Raw genomic sequence first — 23,569 nt, 5'->3', positions numbered from 1 at the left:
TACCCAACGCGTACGGCAATCTTCATCGTCTCGAGCCGCGACCGTCGGAAACCAGAGAAGTGATGCCTGAAGTCGTTCGCGTGCGCCAACCGACGCATCTCACCGTGATGGGTCAAGTGGGCGGTGGCCGCACTTCGCTACGCGGGGTATGCATGATCGTCGGTGTCAGGCTCAGTCCGGCCGCTAATAAGCGCCACAGGGCTTAATATAAGCCCTTGCACTGGTCTAGGATGGTTTACTCCAAAACCGAGTGCTGAAAACCATACGGTCGGTGGGTACGTACTGCGGTAGCTTGATTTGTTGGTTCATTTCTACCCACATATAGAGCTCGAGAAAGACGAGCGGTACAAGTGCAAAGCTAAGGAACCATATAGACAATCGTGAGAAGGGTTACTGTTGGAGGCCATGACGAAGAGCACGCTTTATACGGCGCTCTTCTTGCTCGTTGCCGTGGCTGCTCGAGCGGCTTCTGCCGTCACCGATGGTAAGAACTACTAATACTCATGTACAACCGTTGTAGATAGGTAATTCCGGACGGAGGGAGTATGTTACTTGTCTCACTTTGTATGGAAGTTACAGTATTATGTTGATCATGCATGGGCATGTGCATTGTTCACAGGCCAGGCATACACGTGTGTATACACAGGTTTCGCCTTTCCCATCACATGGTATACACATGCATTGTTCATATACCACTCATCAGACTTGAGATTTGTGTTATGTTGACATGTACATGAACATGGCCAACTGATCTGTTTCTTCAGAATATTTGTCTGTTCACATTCGATCTAACTGGAGTGTATCAGGCCAGCTATGTCAGTGATCTTTCTGGACGAAATATCATGTGACAAGTTATTTGTTGGACATATCAGTGTGTGATCGAAAACGTTGAAGATTCGTTCAAGCTGCAAAATATTCTGATTTCCTTAGCTCAATATCAAGTGCTGATTGTTAACTGGACATTATCACTTGATGTGCAGTATCTTTAAGAACAGATGCCTAGGCATATTTGATTTAAAGAAAATCCATATGAACCTTTGAGGACTATATTTCATACAATTTTTTCCATGATCTCATTTGATTTATTAGATCCAACTTTTGGTACCTGTTTGTGTTCATTTGCACCATGATAATCCGATTATTTGAAAATGTATATCTGTACGTCGATTAGGACATTTGATTAAGGGTGTGTCTAGTTTCATCTAGATTGAGAATTAACTAATCTAAATCCTACACATCATTTGATTTTATGTGAAGATTTATGCATATTTTTTCTTTTATTTGATTAATCAATTTTTTTCTCGAATATGCAAGAGTGTGCATATTATATATTAAAGAAGAAAGGCAAAAAGCATGCCTCCACCGAGATTACAAGAGTATTATTACAATGGATTACTCATTCCTCGCCCACCACTCTAGCCGAAGGAAGAAAGGGTCTACCTTCCCTTTGAACTTCCCGGCTTGCAACCATAACCTTCCTTCCGTCGTAATCCTACCAATAGTTCCCATGATAGAAGGCGATGCCCCTTCGAAGACAATCGCATTCCTATGCTTCCACAGCTCCCAAAGTACAAGTAGGAAGATAGTTGTAGATCCCTCCGATTGTTGCTGTCCATCCCGTGCTTGTCCCTTAACCATAGGGCAAGCGAATCATGTTCCATCGGTGACCATTCCACCTTCCCCAAAGCTTCGCATACCACCGCCCATACCGATCTCGCGAGCACACACGTGAGTAGCACGTGGTTTATGGTTTCTTCCCCCTGGTCACAAAAGGGGCATGCCTCCTGGTGTGGTAGCCCCCTTTTGGCAAGGCGATCCGAGGTCCAACATCTGTTCCTGAACGCAAACCAGGCGAAGAATTTGCATGTGGATGGGGCCCTCGATTTCCAAGTCAGCTGGGCCATTGGGTCCATCGTTCGGCCCCAGAACTTTGCTGCGTACGCGGATCTTACGGAAAAGTGACCGTTGGGCTCCCATGCCCATGCAACAGAGTCTGGTACGTCGAGTTGCGGCTCCCATGTGCTCACTCTAGTCCATAACTCGAGGAATTCATGCAACTCTTGTACCCCAAGGTTCGGGCCAATCTCCATTGCCCAAGCCCCATCCTCGATGGCCGTGGCAACCGTCATTGTCGCCTTTATCCGCGGCGGGATTATGCTGTATATGGACGGTGCGATCTCCTGTGCTCTCATGCCATCAATCCACCGATCTTCCCAGACAAGGGTAGTGAGGCCACACCTTGCTTCGATTCGCGTTGCCGCCCGGAAAAGTTGCAATGCCTCCCTTGGTACCTTTATGCGGAACTCTGTCCATTGTCTACTTTCATCCACTCTTGCCAACCACGGCCATCTAGTTTGCATAGCCACATTAAGCCACTTGAGATTGGGTATACCTAGACCACCAGCCCATTTCGGTGAACACACCGAATCCCATGCCACCGCACAGTTGCCACCGTTGGCCTCTGCCCGTCTGCGCCATAAGAAACCACGGCACACTTTGTTCATCGCAGATATAGTCTTAGCAGGCAAATCCAGGGCCATTATGGCGTGAATGGGCATAGCACAAAGCACCGACTGCACCAACCTTAGTCTTCCACTCTTCGGCATTAAGGCCGCTTCCCATTTTGGTAAGAAGTTCACCATCTGGTCCACCAAGTACTGCAACTGCGATGCCGACTGCTTTCTAAGGGTCAACGGCAGCCCCAAATACTTGATTGGGAAAGCCCCTTTCTGGCAGCCCAATTCCTCACAGGCCATTGTGATCTCCTCTTCATTACACCTAATTGGAAGTGTCACAGATTTCATCATATTTATCCGCAGTCCGGAAGCCTCTCCAAACAGATCCAGAATGTTCTTGCACGCCTCAAGCTCCTCTGGCTTGGGCTTGATGAAAACTGCGACCACTGGTGGAAAAAGGGCCTTTGGTCGCGGTTCGCAACTGCCATTAGTCGCGGTTGCGCAACCGCGACCGAACGGGCGCGACTAAAGGCCCCACCCTTTAGTCGCGGTTGCTTAAGAACCGCGACTAAAGGCCCGTCCACGTCGGCGCCAGGTGGCCGTCGGGGCGGAGGACCTTTAGTCGCGGTTCTTCTGGCCAACCGCGACTAAAGGCCGCCGCAGGTTTAGGGTTTTAGCCCCCCCCTTAAACCTGTTTTCTGTTTAATTTGTATTGTTTTATTTCTTTTGTGCTTTATTTTAATTTTGAAGGAGTTTCACATATTCTACGGTACTACATACATGCATATGAATGTACAATTTCAAACAAATTTGAAATTAAAACCAAAAAGAATTCAAGAGGAATATACAATATATATTCAATATCATCGGATGACCATATACAATTTTGAACAAGTTTCCATACATAATTTAATGCATATAAAGTTCTACGTCCTCGTAATGGTGTTCTCCTTTAGGATGGAGGACTTCCCTCCTGAACCATCCAGCTAGTTCCTCTTGAAGTGGTCGGAAGCGAGCTTCTGGACTAAGCATCATCCGGAGGTTATTCCTCTGAGCATTGGTATCACTCGGAACCCGCTCAGAGGTGTATCTCCGGATCATCTCACAGACATAGTATGCACATAGATTGGTCCCCGCTGGCTGAATATCCTCACCATTCTTAGCCTTTGCCCTTTTGAATTCTAGCTCTTTTTTGAATTCACCGACCTTTGTATCTACGAACCGTCTCCAAACCCTACGAGGCAAAGAAAATTAAATGAACAAGAGAGTTATTAGTTACTTGATATTAGGAAATGAACGAAATAGGCCGATCGATATAGAGCGCAAATGAATGAAAATAATTACTTCTGCAGCATTCTTCTCATGTCGACCCAAAGCTTTGGATCCTTATTCAGAGAGTCGTGGACGAGACATTCTGAGGTGTCAACTTTAATTACTAGCAGAATCCAGTGGAACCTGCGGACACGATACATGCACAGTACGTCATGCATAACTCATCGATTAGCCGGCCACATACCATGCATGGAGTAAACAAAAGAGAATGTGCTCAAGACAGAAACACTCACCCAAAATGGTAAGGAAATAGAATATCACTTTTGAGTTCCTGCTTTGTAAGAAACTGCCACAGGTCTGCCTCCATGTCGGCGGGGTGATGCTCCAACACATATCCATTAACGATGTGTGGGTCAATGAACCCAACATCATGGATGTTCCTTACTCTGCATTCCTTAATCTTCATTCTGCATGTATAATAGCGGACACAACAATATAGTTAGGACATATATATAGTGCAGGCAATATGAACGAGATGGGGTAGAAATAAATCACTTACAGAACGTAGCAACTGATGATAGATTTGTCGAGCTCGCGCAGATTGAAAAGCTGGAACAATTCACTCAGATGAATTTGTACATAGTAATGTTTGAAGTGATGCTCATATCTAACTTCCGCATAAATATATTCTTTGGCGTTTTTATTTTTTATGTAACCCTTGTACCATTTCAGCAGACCTTTCATTTGTGGAGGTAGATCCTGTTCCTGCGCAGGCTCGACGAGAGGCCCATTCTTCACATATGTAATTACTACCTCCTTCACTGGCGCCTCATCAAGGCCTAACAGTTCACGAAGAGTAATACCTAAGTTGGCCGCTTGTTCTCTGGCACTCGTTACAGTCAATCCATGTGCTGCCGCAGCTGCTATGATATCGGGGTCATCCGGACCGGCGGCTTTCACTATAAGCGGGGCAATCGATTGTTTACTTTGTTCCCCGAGCTGGGCAACTCGTTTCCCGCTTTTTTTACTTTCTAATTCCGTTTTCTCGGCCTCCTCCAAGGCTTTGTTCTCCTGGTTCTCCGCCCGCTCTTTCTTCTCCTTCAACATGAGTGCCTGCCTACGAAGTTCACGTGCATAGTCGTCAGGCAGATTCTTCGCGGCTTGGGACGGTGTGCTCAAAAATGACTTAGCCCACTTCTTTTGCTCATCAGAAAATACTGGCTTGGGCTCGGGCTCTCTTTTCTTCTTGCAGTCCGCCTTCCATTTCTCATGATCAGCAGCCGCGGCCGCGGCAGTTTCCTCGGCACTACGTTCCCAAGGCCTTGTGGGGAGAGGCTTCAATGATGGCTCCGGTACCTTTGTGGTCTTAGGTACATAAGGGTCCGGGTTAATAATCCAGGACTGCTTCTGCTTCTTTGCCGGAGGTGGATTGGGGGGCGGCGTCTGATCACCCGCCGGACGAGGACTGGGGGGCGGCGTCTGATCACCCGCCGGACGTTGTGGACTGGGGGGCGTCGGCTGACGTGACGGAGGTGTAGGTGAACCGCCACCACCGTAGGGGGGTGGACTTGTTGTCCTTGGCGCCTCGCCTGGAAACTTGATAAACTTCTTTTGCCATAGAATGAAATGGCGCTTGACATCTCCAAGTCTTTTCTCCCCTTCAGGTGTAGCAATGTCAATCTCCAGGTCCTCAAACCCTTGGACTATGTCCTCCACCGTGACACGAGCATAGCCATCTTGAATGGGGGTGTTGTGGTGGAGTGCTCCAGGTAAACATGGTAAAGCACTGCCGATGGCTACCTTCATGGACATGTTCCCGATAGGATAATACAGATGACATTCTTTCATCTCCTTTATATCGTCCACGGGGTAGCGAGGAGGCTCCGGTGCAGTAATTTCGACCACCAGAGGCTCCGGTGCAGTAATTTCGACCACCAGAGGCTCCGGTGCAGTAATTTCGATCGTCGGTGCATCTGCACCAGCCGGTGGGGCCTCCGTGGAAGCCACACTGCTTCTCCGCTGCTGGCTTCTGAGATCCGCTGGATGATCTTCATGCTGCGCCCGAGCTGCATCTCGTTCGGCTACTAGTACACTCACGGTTTTCTTCATCACATCCATTTCCGATGCCAACCGCGCCACAACATCTGCTTCCCGATCCATCTTTCTCTTCCGGCTTCTGTAACCGTACGGGTCATCGTTCTGGGGGAACCCTATTTTCCACGGAATGTGCCCCATGCCTCGTACACGTCCTCCGTGTTCAGGATTCCCGAGGGCTTTTGTCAGCGCGTCGTTCTCTCTGTTGAACTTGATCTTCCCCTCTTGAGCATCCCTCATTGCGTCAATAAGGGCTTGGGTGGGTTTAATTATTTTGCCCCGGTAAACACAGTCCCCTGTCTCCGGGTTCAGCGTTCCCCCATGCCCGTACCACCAGCTTTTGGCCCTTGGGTCCCATCCCTCCGTACCTGGACGGATTCCTCGCGCCCTCAGCTCGTTCTCCATCTTCTCCCACCTAGGCTCCCAAAGGCGATACCCTCCTGGCCCCATAATATGATTGTACTCCTTCTTAGCCGCATTTTCCTTATTTTTTTCGATATTTGAATGAACTGCTCCGATTTCTTTTGCTTCACAAATTCTGGCCAATCATGTTTCAGTTTCTCATATTGTCCTTTGAAATCCGGAGTCTTGTTCTGCTTGACAAAGTCATGGGCTAGATTTTGCTTGAATTTCCGGAATGCGTCGGCCATCTTATGAAGAGCGAACTGTTTGACTAGCCTCCTCCTCTCCTTGTTTTCCTCAATCTTGTTACCCTCCTCATCGAATTTGTTGTATTCCGGAGGTAGAACGAAATGTTCCATAAGCTTTTTGAAGCAATCTTTTTTTGTTCTCTTATCGACAAAAGTGAAACCAGCAATTCGTGCCTTCTTTGGCTTATTCCACTCCTGGACGGTGATCGAGACGTTGTCTCTAACAATGGCTCCGCATTGGTTGACAAACTTGGTGGCGTTCTTGCGGGGCTCCAGCGGCCTGCCGGTTGCACTGTCGACAACCTCGATGGTGCATGTTTCTCCTTGTTTCATCGTCTTGGTTGCGCCACGCTTTGACGACGTACTCGATTGTTTCGACGATCCGGCCGAGGGCTAAAATAAGAAAGAGAGTCGCGCGCGTTAGTCCACACATATTTATTCAAATCAGTTAGTTTGTATCACCAGAGGCTCAATGTATATATATATACCTCGGCGCCGGAGGTGGTTGCTACTTCCATTTGAAGATCGTCGTTTATCGACGTTTGTTCGGCATCATCTTGCTGACGGCGCCCTTCATCTTCACCGTCAAGGTTCAGATAAGAAGAGATATCATCTTCTTCTTGTCCGGTCGGCACATATAGAATATCGCCGTTTATGATGCCGAACATATGTGCTTCACCGTCCGGATCATAGTTGTCCATAATCGGGTCAGCTCTATCGTCCGCCATTATGTCAGTCCTGAAAACATGTAGTAAAAACAAATTAATTAAGTGAACAAAAAAAAATTCTCTCTCTCTCTCCACGATCTCATCGCTCTCTGTAGAGCAGCGTTGAGGGCGGCGAGGCCGGCCCGAGGTGGATTGGGGGGCGGCGTTGAGGGCGGCGAGGCCGGCCGGCGGCGTTGAGGGCAGCGAGGCCGGCCGGCGGCGTTGAGGGCGGGCGAGAGGCGGCGCGGTGGGCGAGGGAGGCCGGCGGGCGGCGTACGAGGGCGAGAGGGGGCGGCGGGCGCCGTACGTGGGCGAGAGGGGGCGGCGGGCGAGAAGGGGTTCGGGCCCTTGTATTTATAGCCCCCCCCTTTTTTGTTGTTAATTATCAAGTTTTATATACGTTTTTTTGTTAATTATCAAATTTTACGGTTTTTTTGTTAATTATCAAGTTTTAAGTTATTTTACCGTTTTTGTTAAACTAATTAACTAGTTAAAATTAAAAAGAACAAAAAAAGAAAAAAAAGAAAAAATTCCGGTGGCCCGCGGCGCCCCTCTCTCTCTCCACGATCTCGCTCTCTGTCTGAGACCGGTGGCCCGTGCGCGCGCGCGGCAGTACCGAGAGGCCGGCCGGCGGCGTTGAGGGCGGGCGAGCGAGGCGGCGCGCGGCCGACGAGGGCGAGCGAGGCGGCGACGAGGGCGAGCGAGGCGGCGCGCGGCCGACGAGGGCGAGCGAGGCGGCGCGCGGCAAACATACGGCGGGCGACGGCGGGCGGCGTCGAGGGCGAGGGCGACGGCGGGCGGCGTCGAGGGCGACGGCGGGCGGCGTCGAGGGCGAGGGCGACGGCGGGCGGCGTCGAGGGCGAGGGCGAGACGGGGCGGCAGACCTTCGGCGCGGTGTTGAATCGGAGAAGACGAGAAGGGGTTCGGGCCCTTGTATTTAAAGCCCCCCCCCCTTTAGTCGCGGTTGGGGAGGCGACCCGCGACTAAAGGGTACCTTTAGTCGCGGTTGGGGAGGCGACCCGCGACTAAAGGGTAACCTTTAGCCGCGGTTGGAGAGGAGACCCGCGACTAAAGGGCTTTTTTGGCGGGTTTTTGTTCCCGCGCGCAACGACCTTTAGTCGCGGTTGGGCAGGCCAACCGCGACTAAAGGTGTTCTTAAAATACTTTTTCTTTTTCAAAATGTTAGAAATACAAATAATATATCGAAAAATTCAGAAAAATAAAACTAATTCGATTCAATATGTTAAAAACACAAATATTATATCAAAAAATTCAGAATAATAAAACTAATTCAATTCAAAATTCTGAAAATACAAATAATATATCAAAAAATTAAGAAAAATAAAACTAATTCAATTCAAAATGTTAAAAATACAAATAATATATCAAAAAATTCAGAAAAAAAACTAATTCAATTCAATATGTTAAAAACACAAATAATATATCAAAAAATTCAGAAAAATAAAACTAATTCAATTCAATATGTTAAAAACACAAATATTATATCAAAAAATTCAGAAAAATAAAACTAATTCAATTCAAAATTCTAAAAATACAAATAATATATCAAAAAATTAAGAAAAATAAAACTAATTCAATTCAAAATGTTAAAAATACAAATAATATATCAAAAAATTCAGAAAAATAAAACTAATTCAATTCAAAATTTTATACGCCTAGGCAGGAGTATGACTAAATCACTCCAAATTTCATGTATCATCAGTGGTATCTCGAATCATTCGAAAATGGACACCAAACACATCACGGGTAATATAATTCACATGATCCATTCAACAAAGTTTGGTACAATAAATTATTACACATCATTTCTTCCCTTGTGTCCCTGCTTGCTTACGATTGTGCCGTATCCATGGAGCATCCTCATCATTTAACTTAATGCTTGGGTCGGTGTTCACTTTGAAGGGCGGAATTTCAGCAAACATATTATAATCTTCTGACATGTCTGTCTTGTCCTCCACTCCCACGATGTTTCTTTTCCCTGAAAGAACAATGTGGCGCTTTGGATCATCGCATGATGTACTGATCGTTTTCTTATCTTTCCGTTTCCTCGGTTTGCTACTCATGTCCTTCACATAGAAAACCTGAGCGACATCTTTCGCTAGGACGAATGGTTCGTCAAGGTAACCAAGATTGTTGAAATCCACCATTGTCATTCCGTATTGCTGGTCCACCTTTACCCCACCTCCTGTTAGCTTGAACCATTTGCACCGGAACAAAGGGACCTTAAAGGAGGGTCCATAGTCAAGTTCCCATATCTCCTCTATGTAACCATAATATGTGACCTTTTGCCCATTCTCGGTTGCTGCATCAAAGCGGACACCACTGTTTTGGTTGGTGCTCTTTTTATCTTGGGCGATCGTGTAAAATGTATTCCCATTTATCTCGTACCCTTGGAAAGTCGTTATAGTCGAAGATGGTGTCTTGGCCAACATGTACAGCTGATCTACAACATCATTGTCATTCATTAAATGTTTTCTCAACCAACTGCCGAAAGTCTCCATGTGGGCCTTCCTAATCCAGGATTCAGGCTTCCCCGGGTTGTCCGAGCGTAAAATATTCTTGTGTTTCTCAAAGTACGGAGCCACCAAGCTGGAATTGGTCAGTACAGTGTGGTGTGCTTCAGTCAGAGAATGGCCGTCCATACATGTCGTTGATTTCCTTCCGATCGTGCCTTTTCCACTTAGTCTCCCCTCGTGCCGCGATCGAGGAAGACCAATCGGCTTAAGGTCAGGAACAAAGTCAACACAAAACTCAATTACCTCCTCATTTCCATAGCCCTTGGCGATGCTTCCTTCTGGCCTAGCACGGTTACGAACATATTTCTTTAATACTCCCATGAACCTCTCGAAGGGGAACATATTGTGTAGAAATACAGGACCGAGAATGAAAATCTCTTCGACTAGGTGAACCAAGAGGTGCGTCATAATATTGAAGAAGGATGGCGGGAACACCAACTCGAAACTGACAAGACATTGGATCACATCGTTCTGTAACCGTGGTAGATCTTCTGGATTGATTACCTTCTGAGATATTGCATTGAGGAATGCACATAGCTTCACAATGGCTACTCGAACATTTTCCGGCAGGAGCCCCCTCAAAGCAATCGGAAGCAATTGCGTCATAATCACGTGGCAGTCGTGAGACTTCAGGTTTTGGAACTTTTTCTCCGCCATGTTTATTATTCCCTTTATATTGGACGAGAATCCAGACGGGACCTTCATACTGCTCAGGCATTCAAAAAAGATGACCTTCTCTTCTTTGGTCAGAGCGTAGCTGGCACGACCTTGAAACCATTCCGGATGCCGGTCATCAGGGTCTTTCAAACGTTGCTGGTCCTGCCGTGCTTCCTTTGTATCATTTGTCTTCCCATACACGCCCAAGAAGCTTAGGAGGTTCACGCAAATATTCTTCGTAACGTGCATCACGTCGATTGCAGAGCGGACTTCTAGGACTTTCCAATATTCTAGCTCCCAGAATATAGATTTCTTCTTCCACATGGCTGCGTGCCCGTCAGCTCCCTTCGGAACTGATTGTCCGCCAGGACCCTTTCCAAAGATGACTTTCAAATCCTTGACCATATCAAATACCTCAGCACCAGTGCGTTCCGCAGGCTTCGGCCGGTGATCTGCCTTGCCGTTGTAATGCTTGCCTTTCTTTCTTACTGGATGAATTTTCGGAAGAAATCGACGATGCCCAAGGTACACGTTCTTCTTACAATTTGGCAAATGTACACTTTCAGTCTCATGTAAGCAGTGCGTGCATGCATTGTATCCCTTATTTGACAGTCCCGAAAGGTTACTAAGAGCAGGCCAATCGTTGATGGTTACGAAAAGCAACGCTCGTAGGTTAAATTCCTCTTTTTTGTGCTCATCCCACACACGGACACCAGGTCTGCCCCACAGCTGTAAAAGTTCATCAACTAATGGCCTTAGGTACACATCGATGTCGTTGCCGGGTTGCTTCGGACCTTGGATGAGCACTGGCATCATAATGAACTTCCGCTTCATGCACAACCAAGGAGGAAGGTTGTAGATGCATAGAGTCACGGGCCAGGTGCTATGGCTGGAGCTCTGCTCGCCAAAAGGATTCATGCCATCTGTACTTAGACCAAATCTTATGTTCCTTGCGTCAGCTGCAAAATCTTTGAACTCTCTGTCGATCTTTCTCCATTGCGTTCCATCTGCGGTGTGTCTCAACTCCCCGTCCGACTTACGGTCCTCTTTGTGCCATCGCAACAACTTGGCATGCTCTTTGTTCCTGAACAGACGTTTCAACCGTGGTATTATAGGAGCATACCACATCACCTTGGCGGGAACCCTCTTCCTGGGTTTCCCGCCCTCAACATCGTCACCAGGGTCATCGCCTCTGATCTTATAACGCAATGCAGTGCATACCGGGCATTCATTCAAATTCTCGTATTCACCGCGGTAGAGGATGCAGTCGTTGATGCATGCATGTATCTTCAGAACCTCTAAACCTAGAGGGCAGACAACCTTCTTTGCTTCGTACGTACTGGCGGGCAACTCGTTATTCTTTGGAAACATATTCTTCAACATTTTCAGCAAGTTTTCAAATGCCGAGTCAGCTACACCTGCCTGTGCCTTCCATTTCAGCAAATCCAGTGTGCAGCCCAGCTTTTTCAGACCATCATCGCATCCAGGGTACAACGACTTTCTGTGATCCTCTAACATGCGATCCAAATTCTCCCTCTCCTTTTCAGTTTCGCAGCGTCTCCGTGCATCAGCAATGGTCCGACCAAGATCATCAACGGTCTCATCACGTGCCTCTTCTTCACCTTCACCTTCACCTTCCCCTTCACCTTCACCTTCACCTGCCCCTTCACCTTCCCCTTCACCTTCAGCATCCTCCATGAAAGTATCACCGAAATGATCAGCAAGATAGCTTTCATCGATGAAATCATCCCCTTCTTCATCTTCTTCCATTATAACCCCTCTTTCTCCATGCTTGGTCCAACAATTATAGCTTGGCATGAAACCGTGCCGAAGCAGGTGCAGGTGAACTTCTCTTGAGGAAGAGTAACCCTTTTGATTCTTACAGTCAACACATGGACAGATAACAAAACCCTTCTGCTTGTTCGCATTAGCCACTACGAGGAAATCTTTCAAACCCGTAGTGAACTCGCGGGAGAGTCGGTTACCGTACATCCATTGCCGATTCATCTGCATTATTATAATATAAAATATATAATTAACCATCATGCATTTGTTAAAGTAACTAGCTATAAACAATAGAAATTAAACAATGAACAACACACATGCATATTTTATCAATGACACACATGCATGAAAGGTTCAAGTTGCTAACCGCGATCGAGGAGGAACCTCAAGTGTGCCTCCAACACTTCATATCATGTTTGTTTCACGCTGTTGGGCATTTCATCAAACACCTTGTGTGCATAAGAGGAACCAAAAGCAAACCTACACCCCCTTGTGAAGAGAAGTGGCACCAAATGGCTAAGTGAGTGCGCTGAACTGGTATATATAGGGGAGGAGCTTTAGTCGCGGTTGGCCAGGCCAACCGCGACTAAAGGCCTTTGGGCACCTTTAGTCGCGGTTGGCCTGGCCAACCGCGACTAAAGCCCCTCACGTGCACCAGCTGGCCACCGAGCGCCCTGGCCCAAGCCTTTGGTCGCGGTTCGTCTGCCGAACCGCGACTAAAGACTTCATTAGTCGCGGTTCCTACAGTTTCGCGACTAATGGGGCTGGACGGAAGCCTCTTTTTCTACCAGTGGACGTCGTCCGCAAAGATGGACAGACGTTGTTTCATGACAGACGTTGATCAAATGGTGTGGATGTTAGACATGTGACTTTGTTAACTCTCGTCTAGATAGAAATTAGCAAATCCGTTTGATTAACTTTATAGGTATGTTAAAAATTACCATGCATCTGTCTGCCTAGGCCTGCTACCCAACGAAAACTTCAAAAAGGGACCCGAGAAGTCACAGTTGAAGAATGGCACGATGGTGACGGGGAGCTACTCGGTACCATACTGGGAGACTTCAGGGTTCATCGAGTACATCGAGTCAGGGCACAAGCAGGATGACATGATCTTGGCGGTGCCCGAGGGAGCCAACGCCTTGCGTCTGGCAACGACGCCACCATCCGGACGCAGTTCAATGTCACCCGTCACATGTACTACTCCATAACCTTGATCGCGGCTCGGTCGTGCGCCCAGGAAGAGAAGCTCAACGTGTCGGTCGCCCCCAACTCCGGCATGCTTCCCATCCAGACCGTGTACACCAACACCGGCTGGGACTCCTCTTCCTGGGCCTTCAGGGCGAAGCATAGCGATGTATGCATGTCCATCCACAACACCGGCATCGAGGAGAACCCGCGTGCGGCCCTGTCGTCATCGCCGTCGCCATTAAGGCCCTCTAACCTCCCCATCATAATCATTCTAGTTGTATGTACGATAATAATTTTCGGCATGTCTGAAAGGAACTACTGGAGGAGTATATGTGATCAATTGAGAAATCTAAGGCTAGTCATAGCACATTGTAACTTAGACTAGTAACATACATATGTTACTAGTCTATGTTACCACCATCATAGTGGGTAGTAATATAAGTGTAGTGTCATGTAAGTCTTTATTTATTATGTTGTAGACTCATTTTGCATTGGGGTGCGTTATGTTATGGTAACATATTATGTTACCACAAGCACCTCTCTTTTTATTAACTTCATGCCACATAAGCATATATGTCTTGGAATGTGCTATATTACTATCTAAGTTACTCCCACTATGGCTAGCCTAACTCGGAACGAACAGGCAACATGCTGAGGAATGGGGACTTCGAGGAGGGCCCGTACATCTTCCGGGACACGCCGTGGCGGGTGCTGATGCCGCCCAATGTCGAGGACGAGCACTCGCATCTTCTAGGGTGGATGACCATGTCGGAATCGAAGGTCGTCAAGTACGTCGACACACCGCACTGCGTTGTGCCGCACGGCGCGTGCGCCGTGGAGCTGGTCGCCGGTTTGGAGTGCACGCTGCTGCAGGAGGTGAGCACCGTGCCTGGACGATCGTACAAGCTCTCGTTCTCCGTTGGTGACGCGGGCAATGGTTGCAGCGGGTCGGTGGTCGTGGGCGCGTACGCGGGGTAGGAGACCAAGGTGCCGTACGAGTCCCAAGGCACGGGCGGGTCCAAGCTCACCTCCACTTCACGGCGATTGCCAACCTGATGCGTGTGGTGTTCCACAGCTGAATCACCACGGACGTGTTTGGTAGCCGTAGGAGCCGGCCTGGCTAGCTCAGCATGGCTCAAGTAAAAAGTTGGCATCCACATTGTTTGGTTGCCCGTATTTAGGCCTCTTGTATTAAGGAAGCAATTTTGGCATAGCGTTTGGTTGCCTGCATTGGCTCGGTTCATGCAACTACATAGTGTTCGGTTGTATACGCGGGATATGATTAAGAGCTACTTCCTCCGTTTTATAATATAGTGCGCCCACGCATCCCGAGATCTAAGTTTGACCCTAAATTTAACCAACGAGACCGATTGCGGCTACGAATTCAGTGGTATAACTTTTGCTCCCGCCGCAATTGATCTCGTTGGTTAAATTTACGGTCAAACTTAGATCTGGAAAGCGCGGGTGCACTACATTGTAAAATGGAGGGAGTGACACTTACACTTAACACACACACTTACACTTGACACACACACACACACTGTGCCTCGCGACTGTGGTGAACGGTGACTGCGGTGCATCGTCCGACACGATGAGCACGGAGTCTCGGGCGAGTGTTCTTATGGGCGTCACGACGAACTAGTTGATAGCGTCACCGCCGCAGAGAAAGTACGTGCGGATGAGCATTGAGACACAGGAACAGTGAGGAGAAATGCAGTGCGTGTCAGACCATGGCGACTGCGGTGGACGATGGCCGTGGCTCCGCGTCCAACACGACGAGCACAGAGTCATGCGCGAGCGACCCTGTCAGTGGCTCGCTGAACTAGTTGCTAGCCTCGTCGTCGCAGAGAACGACCGCAGGGGTATAAAGGACAAAGAAGCAGAAATGCAGTGCGCGTGCCATGGCAGAGCCAGTGCAGTAGGGTGAGAGAGAGGAGGGCGAGATGAACGATGCTGTAAACAACTCCAGTGTAGTCGGACACGGGCAAGAAGGTCAAGAGGAACGGCGCCGCCGTCGAGAGGGACGAATAGGAGAGCTCTGAAAAGCAGAGGACCGAGTAGAAGAAATATAGTGCGCGCATCATGGTGGATCAATGAGAGAAGGCCGAGATGAATAATCATCGAAACAGAAAACTTGCAACACAATGTCGTGAGGAACTGCAAGATTAGGCTACTGGTCAAAGGAAATTTCAAACGGTCGATCGTGCGCGATGAATTTAACAAAATTCATCTAAAATAGCTCCAAACGTGAACACAAAATTGAGCATTTATGCTCGATGAAACTACGATCCGTTCGCCTGAATGAAACTGTAACATTGATGTGCATCTTTTTTATGTAGAGTTTATCTCGAATCAAAGCACGATTATGTAGATTAGAGGGGAGAAGAAAGAAAGGAGATTAGGGAGGAGATTAGTGGTGATAAAAGAAGCACTTACACAACTCACATCCCTCTAGCCTCCACTCATCCAAGGGCCCCACTCCTGTGTGCTTGATGTGGCTTAGCTCGGTTTGCCTTGCTAGAAACTGTCGATCTGAACATTCCCACCACAGGCCCAGAGCTGTTTAATTGAAGACCCAATAGTATATGCGGGTAATCAAACAACAAGATTCTTTCTCACGGGCAACCAAACAGGTGACGTCCAAAGCCACGCTTTGTCGTGGAGGACATCTCGCTCCTCGCTATGCACGCGCACGCTGCTCGACAGCTGCTTCTGTAGCTAGCCCACGTTTTAGACCGCTTTATGTGGACTTGGTTTGAGCGTGAACGGTATGTGATTGTTTTGGTCCTTAATGGCTCAAAAAGGAATGATGGCAAACCATTGATGGCTCAAAAAGAAATTGATGTTGGAGCACTTGTATTCAGCCATATTTGTGTTATATTTCGGCAACATAGACACGTGCTTTTGTGTTGTCCAGTTATCTTGTAAGAGGGTTTTCACGCTACCTTGTATTGTTCGACCGTGTATTTTAATTTATTCTTATCTCTAAAGTGGGGCAAGAGCCTGTTTTGAGAGGTTTTCTCAGGTCACAACAACACAACTTGGATTGCAGTATTAAGGTACTCCAGGGTGCTTCGCACATCATGTTTACTTCCTTCTGGGCATGCTTTCTAAGATGGCATATATTTAAGAGTGACACATCTTAACATTCCATCAGCACTAAAGGTGCTATGATGTGGCTACATTTTTAACAATCAACTATTTCGCTTAATCAGAAGGCATACTTCATAGTATTGGCAGTTGTAGAGGTCTCGGAAGTAGCTCCATGACTCGATCAAACTAGCTGCTCTGCCCTGCACATTCTCACAGTAAGCCGCGTTGGCTTAGTTGAAAATCATGGTACTGGTGTCGTCGAAGAGCCGTAGATACTGATGTATCTCACGTCACTGATGTTGATGGTCGAAGTCTACTTGCAAATAAAACGGTGAGAAAAGCTGCAATTAGGATGACATTTATATACATTGAATGCACGTGTGTGTTCCCATTACCTAGCTGGGGCAGGGGCAGTAGTGTTGGCCAATCAGGAAGGGATTTTGCAGCTTGACATGTTACAGTGCATGAATGTACTTGCTTTACCAAGCCCGGCTTGGAATTAGCCCATGTGTTTGACCCTAACATGTTTGTGGTGCTCGTGAACACACCATCATGTTCTTCACCTACTCGTAGTTCAACCCCTGCTGGTGACCAGACTCCTAAGGCTGGTCATAGTGGGAGTAACATAGGTAGTAACATAGATGCCACATAAGCAAAATTGGTGATGTGGCAAGTAGTTAATGAGGAGAGAGGCAAATAGAGTAACATAATATGTTACCATCACATAGCGGTTTCCAATGCATAATGAGTCTACAAAGTAATAAATGAAGGCAACTATGTTACCACACCTATGACACTACCCACTATGAAGGTAGTAACATAGACTAGTAACATATGTATGTTACTAGTCTAAGTTACTCTCCACTATGACCAGCCTAATACTAGTTGAGATGGGGGGGGGGGGGGGCAGTGCCCCTCTCCCTACAGAAATTGATCATCAACCATAATTCCCCATAATATTACTGCTTTGGGAGACCAAATTATGTGAAATACCTTTAGTTATTAAACTAAAATCTTGAAGAGACCATCGGCTGATCATCAACCATAATTCCCCATAATATTACTGCTTTGGGAGACCACATAGTGAAACAACAAGCTGTTCACGGACTTCACCCCATCTATCACCACCCCGGTTGAGTCCGATATCGTGAGAGACTGTTACAACGTTGTCGGATTGTAAAATATTATTAATCCATAATGTAGATATATATAAAAACACTAAAGAACACACCATTATTACTATATGTAAAGAATCATTAAGTTGCCATGAATAAAAATAATAACTCTAAAAAAACGTACATCTATCTATACCGAAAAAGGCTTCCGCTCCGTTTTATAAATAAAGCAAACCACCACAGCCAAACGGTACACATAAGTTCACCCCCACACACACAATCACACGAACATAGAGTACAAATAGGTTGTGCTGAGGGCACAGCTCAACAGCCCTAAAAAAACAAAACAAAAAAGGCGGCGGGACAACCGCAGTAGCAAGAAGGAGCTAATCTGGCTCGGGCGGTGGGGGAGGGAGCGGTTGTGCCAAGCGTAGAGCCATCGCGCGAAGGTCGGAGATGATGGTGGTGATAGCGTCTCGGTCCTGGTGACGGCTAAGCGGCCGCCAAAGCTGCAAGTAACCACACAATTTGAACACAGCATCAGTAACACGTCGGAGAGGAACCCGCTGAATGACAAGCTTATTACGCACAGTCCAGAGCGTCCACGCAAGCGTCCCAATGAGCAGCCACCTAATGTGGCGGCCCGTTATGGGAGAGGCCTGAATCTCGGCAAGGAGGTCAGGGAAGTTGGTGTTACACCAAACCCCACCGACCACCTCACGGAGGCAGCCCCAGAGGAACTGGGCAGACATGCATGAGAAGAAGATGTGATTCGAGGTTTCTTCCGTCCCACATAAGGGGCAGATACCGTCACCCGGACCATGGCGTTTAATCACCTCCACGCCAGAGGGAAGCCGGCCACGGATCCATTGCCACATGAAAATTCTGATGTTGAGCGGCAAACGAATGGTCCAAATATACTCGAAGATGGACGGGCTAGGATAGGAGGCAATGGCTCGGTACAGCGACTTCGTAGAGAAGCGGTCTGAAGGCTCGAGACGCCAAGACAACCGGTCATGGGGCTGAGACAAGTCAGGCTCATGAAGAGCCACGACATCAAGGAGATCATGCCAAGCGGCAACTTCCGGGGGCCCAAAAGGCCGTCGGAACGCGAGACGCCGTAAGTCAATAAGGGCCGCCTCGACGGAAATCCTAGACTCAACGGCGATGGAGAAGAGATCAGGAAACCTCGCCGCGAAGGGGAGGTCCCGAGCCCAGCGATCCAGCCAAAACAGCGTGGATGACAGACTTCCAGAACTGTGACCCTCCAGACCTAACGCAAAAGGCGAGGGGCTGTCCGCGCAGGTATTTACGGCGCACGATCTGCAACCACATGCCTCCATCGCCATTAGCAATGCGCCAGAGCCAACGAGTGAGGATCTATTACGTCATATATATTAGTTTATATAGTTTTTGTCATGTATGCCACTAGTTGTGTCCCACTACTCAGTTTTACCACCAGGAGTTTTAATTGCTCAAAAATGTAATCGCTCCGTTAGGCGCATGCTCAAAAGTGCCACTAGACACAATTACAACCAGTTCAAATCCCGTTTACCATGTTATATGACCAAAATATCCATGGACTAACATGTCAGCTCTCCCTCTATTTTCACTACGATAAAGTGTGGGTCCCACTCGATCCCCAATAGTGTTCTTCTTTTCTTCTAAAATTATTCGTTTGCTTACACCTGACAAGTGGGGGCCACACTTATCATTGTGAGATAGAGAGTTGACATGTCACTCTAGGGGTATTCTGGTCATATGGTATGGGTAACAGATTTGACCTGACAAGAATGATGTTTAATGGCATATATGAGCAAACATCTAATGGAACGATGACATTTTTTAGGTGTTTAATGGAATTTTTGAAGAAGTGTCTCATGAAACAATGGTATTTTTTAGCAGTTGTAACTTCTAATGGCAAAAATGAGTAGTGGGGCACAATTAGTAGTATAAATGATGAAAACCCTTGTTTATTTAGCTAGTTGAAAAAATGATTTGTGAAATGCATGTGTACTGATCTTACGGGATATTTAGTATATACTATAAAAATGGACTTGTGAAAGAATAATCGATAACGTGATCATGTTATGTACTTATATTTCTCAAAAATGTTAGTAAAATGAAGAGAATATATATTTGAGTATTTAACAATTGGATCGATGACCGAGAAACATATTAGAACGAGAATCAAGGGAACGTCTTAAAACAACTAGAGTATATGAAATGATTGTTAAGTAATGAAACTATCTAAACTTGTAGAAATGTCTAGTGTTGTTGTTCATGGTTGATAATTGTTTTGCTACACTAGCGAATGCAAGGTGCAATCGGCACAGGCTATGCCACTACACAGACAATATGACATATGAAGTTATGAACTCTTGAAGGTAGATACATGCAGTAGGGATGATTTTACATTTCAGACTTGAGAGCTTGGGGTGATCCTTGGTTAATTTGCTAGCCCACCCAAGCATGGAAGACATATAAAATCGTGTCTCTTAAATGCTTGCACGTAAACCAAATAAGGTGGTGTTTGTTTCTCTAGTCCTAGGACTTTTTCTAGTCCCTGGGACTTTTTAAAAAAAACTCTCAAGGAGGTGCTTCTAAGGACTTTTAGCAAAAAGTCCCAAAAAAGTCCCACCATGTTTGGTTTGCTAGGGACTTTTTCTAGTCCCTACACCAAAAAATCTCTGGAAACAAACACCCTCTAAGTGTACCATCAGGGCCGGCCTGGCCATGGCGGCGAGTGTGACGGCCTAGGGCCCAGCCCGAGCAGGGTCCCATACCGTGTGCATGTATACGTATATATGTATTCCTAGAAAAACATCCCAGCCTATGAAGAAGCGGCGCATGAACAAGTAGAACATGCCGCCAACTCATCTGTCTCCCTCGCCCTCCTGTTCTCATCTTCTTCCTCTTCCCCAAATCCAATTAATTCCTCGAGTTTCTAAGAGGTCATGACTTCAAATCCCCAAGCTAATCAATGAATTTTCCGTAATGGAAAATTGTTTACTTTGAGTACACAGGGGCACTGTCTACTGGTCCTTTGCATCTTACCAATACCCGCAGGGCCCCCGCGAACAGAGCCGCAGAGGCAAGCCGGCCAGCGGCGACACTCCATGTGCCTTAGTAGGAACGCGGAGAGCAGCAGGCCGCAGCCTTGCCATCCATCGTTAGGGCCATGATTATGGGTCTGATCATCCAAGGGCAGGCGGTGGAGACGTGGAGTCTAAGCACTTCCATGTAATTTTTTGCCACTCAATTTTTTCCCTTGTCTACTTTCTGTTATGATGAATTGATGTAGGTATATTTTACATGCTTTATTCCTTACCTGTTGTACAACATTGCAGTCAGATAGATTTTGTTGTTGTGTCATTGCTGTTGTGAAGCTATGCTCATGCTCATACCCTTTTCATATGAGAGAAAAATGTACGAGCATGAGCATAGCCTGACAATAGAAGGAAAAACACTGCAGGAATCAACACGCAATCCCAGCTATCCTAGGAAATGGCACAGCTAATGTCTCATAGGCAGGCCGCAAAGTCAATAAAAGAGAGTATAGGATAACAAGAATAAATCACGTACCATAGGGGGCCTTTGCAGGAGTTGCAACGACCATGGTGTGGCATGGTAGGACGTGCGTTGAATTGAAGGGATCTCCAGGTTTGTACGCACCTTCAGGAGCACAGTGGGGTGACCATGGTACATCAATCTCGCCTCAGGGAATCACATAGCATGTTGTGTCATAACCCTGTAAAACAGAGAAAAAATTACTACTTGTCAAATTTGTCCACTAACAAACGTTGCACATAACTAAACAGGGAAGAATGAAATGCAACATATTCAAGAATCGAATGCTCATTCCTTTCTATCTACTTTCTGCGAGGATCATTATTCTCTCTTTAACAAGGCTAAGACATCATAATAAGAATTTACACTAATCTTCAAATGGTGGTTATCCCATGTGAATCTGAAAAAATTATAAAGCAGATGCCAAGTCTGTTGATGCTGGTACAACAATTGCACAATCAGCAGCGAGCATCATAAATATTGAGCAACATAAGCTATGAATTGTCTATAGTATATTTCAGAATTAATAGATTCTCATCTCTCCTGATCTCCAAATCCAACGTCTGGCCTATCAGCCAAATTGAAAGAATAGAGTTTGAATGAAATATATAACATATGCAACAATTGAACATTTGTAGATCTTGTCGCGATGTGGATGAGGTCGGACGAATGGGACTGGCCATCGAGGCCGGTCGGCTTCATCCAGTCATGCAGTACCCCGCCAGCAGTGAGAACATGATTCATCTAGAGGCCTGACCACCTTGCCTTCGGACGATATGCATGGCCAGATCAAGTTGCGGCCATGGTGAAGAGGTGAGTCTAAGGACGCAAACAAGCACGTGGGGAGTGTGAAAGAGGTAGAGACTCACCTCGTGGCTATAGGCACCCGCATAGAGGAATGGGAGGTGGGTTGGCGTGGAATCTTCACCGGCGGCTGCCGCGGGGAGGGCAGTCATTGTCCTCTCGTGTTCGTCGGTGAAGAGGAGGTGCGATAGCGTGAGGGAATTCGGGTGGAGGGAGGAAGGGGCCGCGACGCACGGCAAGATCCTATCACATGGATAGAACCCTACCGTTGGCGAGGGATGTTGCCGCAGCCCCTCCCCGCCAGTGAGGATCTTGCCGCAACATCTTGCCACGACGAGGGAGTAAAACCCTAGCGAATGGGATAAAAATCGAACCGAAAATAAACCTGAAATTCTTATCGAGAATACCCTCGAAATATTTGGGAGGAAAAATCTAATCAGTTCAAAATATTTTTCTCCCAAAAATGCCCCTCGGGGTCTGATATAATATGCGTGACATCAGTGTATTGCATCGGATATGGACCGTCGAATTCGCTCCGACGGACAGTCCATATCGGCCGGATGCACCGTAAAAGGACTCATTTGCTGAGGAATGGGAACTTCGAGGAGGGCACGTACATTTTCCCGGACACGCCGTGGGGGGTGCTGGTGCCGCCCAACGTCGAGGATGAGCATTCTCTTCTTCCAGGGTGGATGATCTTGTCGGGATCGAAGGTTGTCAAGTACGTCGACACGCCGCACCACGTCGTTCCGCACGGCACGCGCACCGTGGAGCTGGTGGCGGTCTGCAGTGCGCGCTGCTGCAGGAGGTGAGCAATGTGCCTGGACGGTCTTACATGCTCTCGTTCTCCGTCGGTGACGCAGGCAACGGGTGCCTGGTCGTGGGTGCGTACGCGGGACAGGAGACCCTGAAGGTGTTGTACGAATCCCTTGGCACGGGCGGGTCCAAACTCGCCGAGCTCCACTTCACGGCAATCTCCAACCTGATGCGCGTGGTGTTCCATAGATGGAACCACCACATGACGTCCGAAACCACGCTCTGTGGTCCTGTGTTGACGACATCTCGCTCGTCGCTGCGCACGCGCACACTGCTGGCGGCTGCTTCTGTAGCTAGCTCACATTTTAGACTGTTGGTGCGCTTCTGTGTGTTTATTTTGTATCTGCAAAATGCAGCGACTGTCTTTGGAATAGGTAAGGATGACATTAAATAAACTGAAATCGCATCTTCGTATTGTATTACTCCAAAATCAGGACTTGAATGTGCCATTTTAGTCCATGTCATTCAATGTCAAGTGGAACAAATGAATAATTTATTGAAACACTATGCAGCTCAAACTGAATTGGAAATAAGTTATGACAAATCAGGCACGGTCCCTATTATGTGCAAGAAGTGATTTCCACACCGCTCCTCAATGCTCTCGGATGCAAAGGAGGGAACTTCCCATTCACATATTTAGGGTTAGCTCCCAGTGCTAACATAGATTTTATCCCTACTTGCCAACAAATTAGAAGACTGTCTGGGTGCTCAACTATGCTTTCATATGATGGAAGATTTCTCCTAGTTAAGTTAGTTTTTTCAGCCCTTGCAACATTCTTCATGAGCACCCTAACACTGCATGCTTTCATTATCAGCAAGAAGATA

The 23,569-nt window shown here is 47.1% G+C and overlaps 1 pseudogene; it reads left to right on the top strand.

Moving 5' to 3' along the window:
- The first annotated feature begins 405 nt into the window (after positions 1-405).
- LOC123039284 (uncharacterized) lies at positions 406-23,321 on the top strand (annotated as a pseudogene).
- Positions 23,322-23,569: the final 248 nt, after the last annotated feature.

This window comes from Triticum aestivum, chromosome 2B (assembly GCF_018294505.1).
Source record: "Triticum aestivum cultivar Chinese Spring chromosome 2B, IWGSC CS RefSeq v2.1, whole genome shotgun sequence".
NCBI classification, from domain to species: Eukaryota; Viridiplantae; Streptophyta; class Magnoliopsida; order Poales; family Poaceae; genus Triticum; species Triticum aestivum.
The sequence above is the reverse complement of the archived record's forward strand: the minus strand, read 5'-3'. Positions and strand labels throughout refer to the sequence as shown.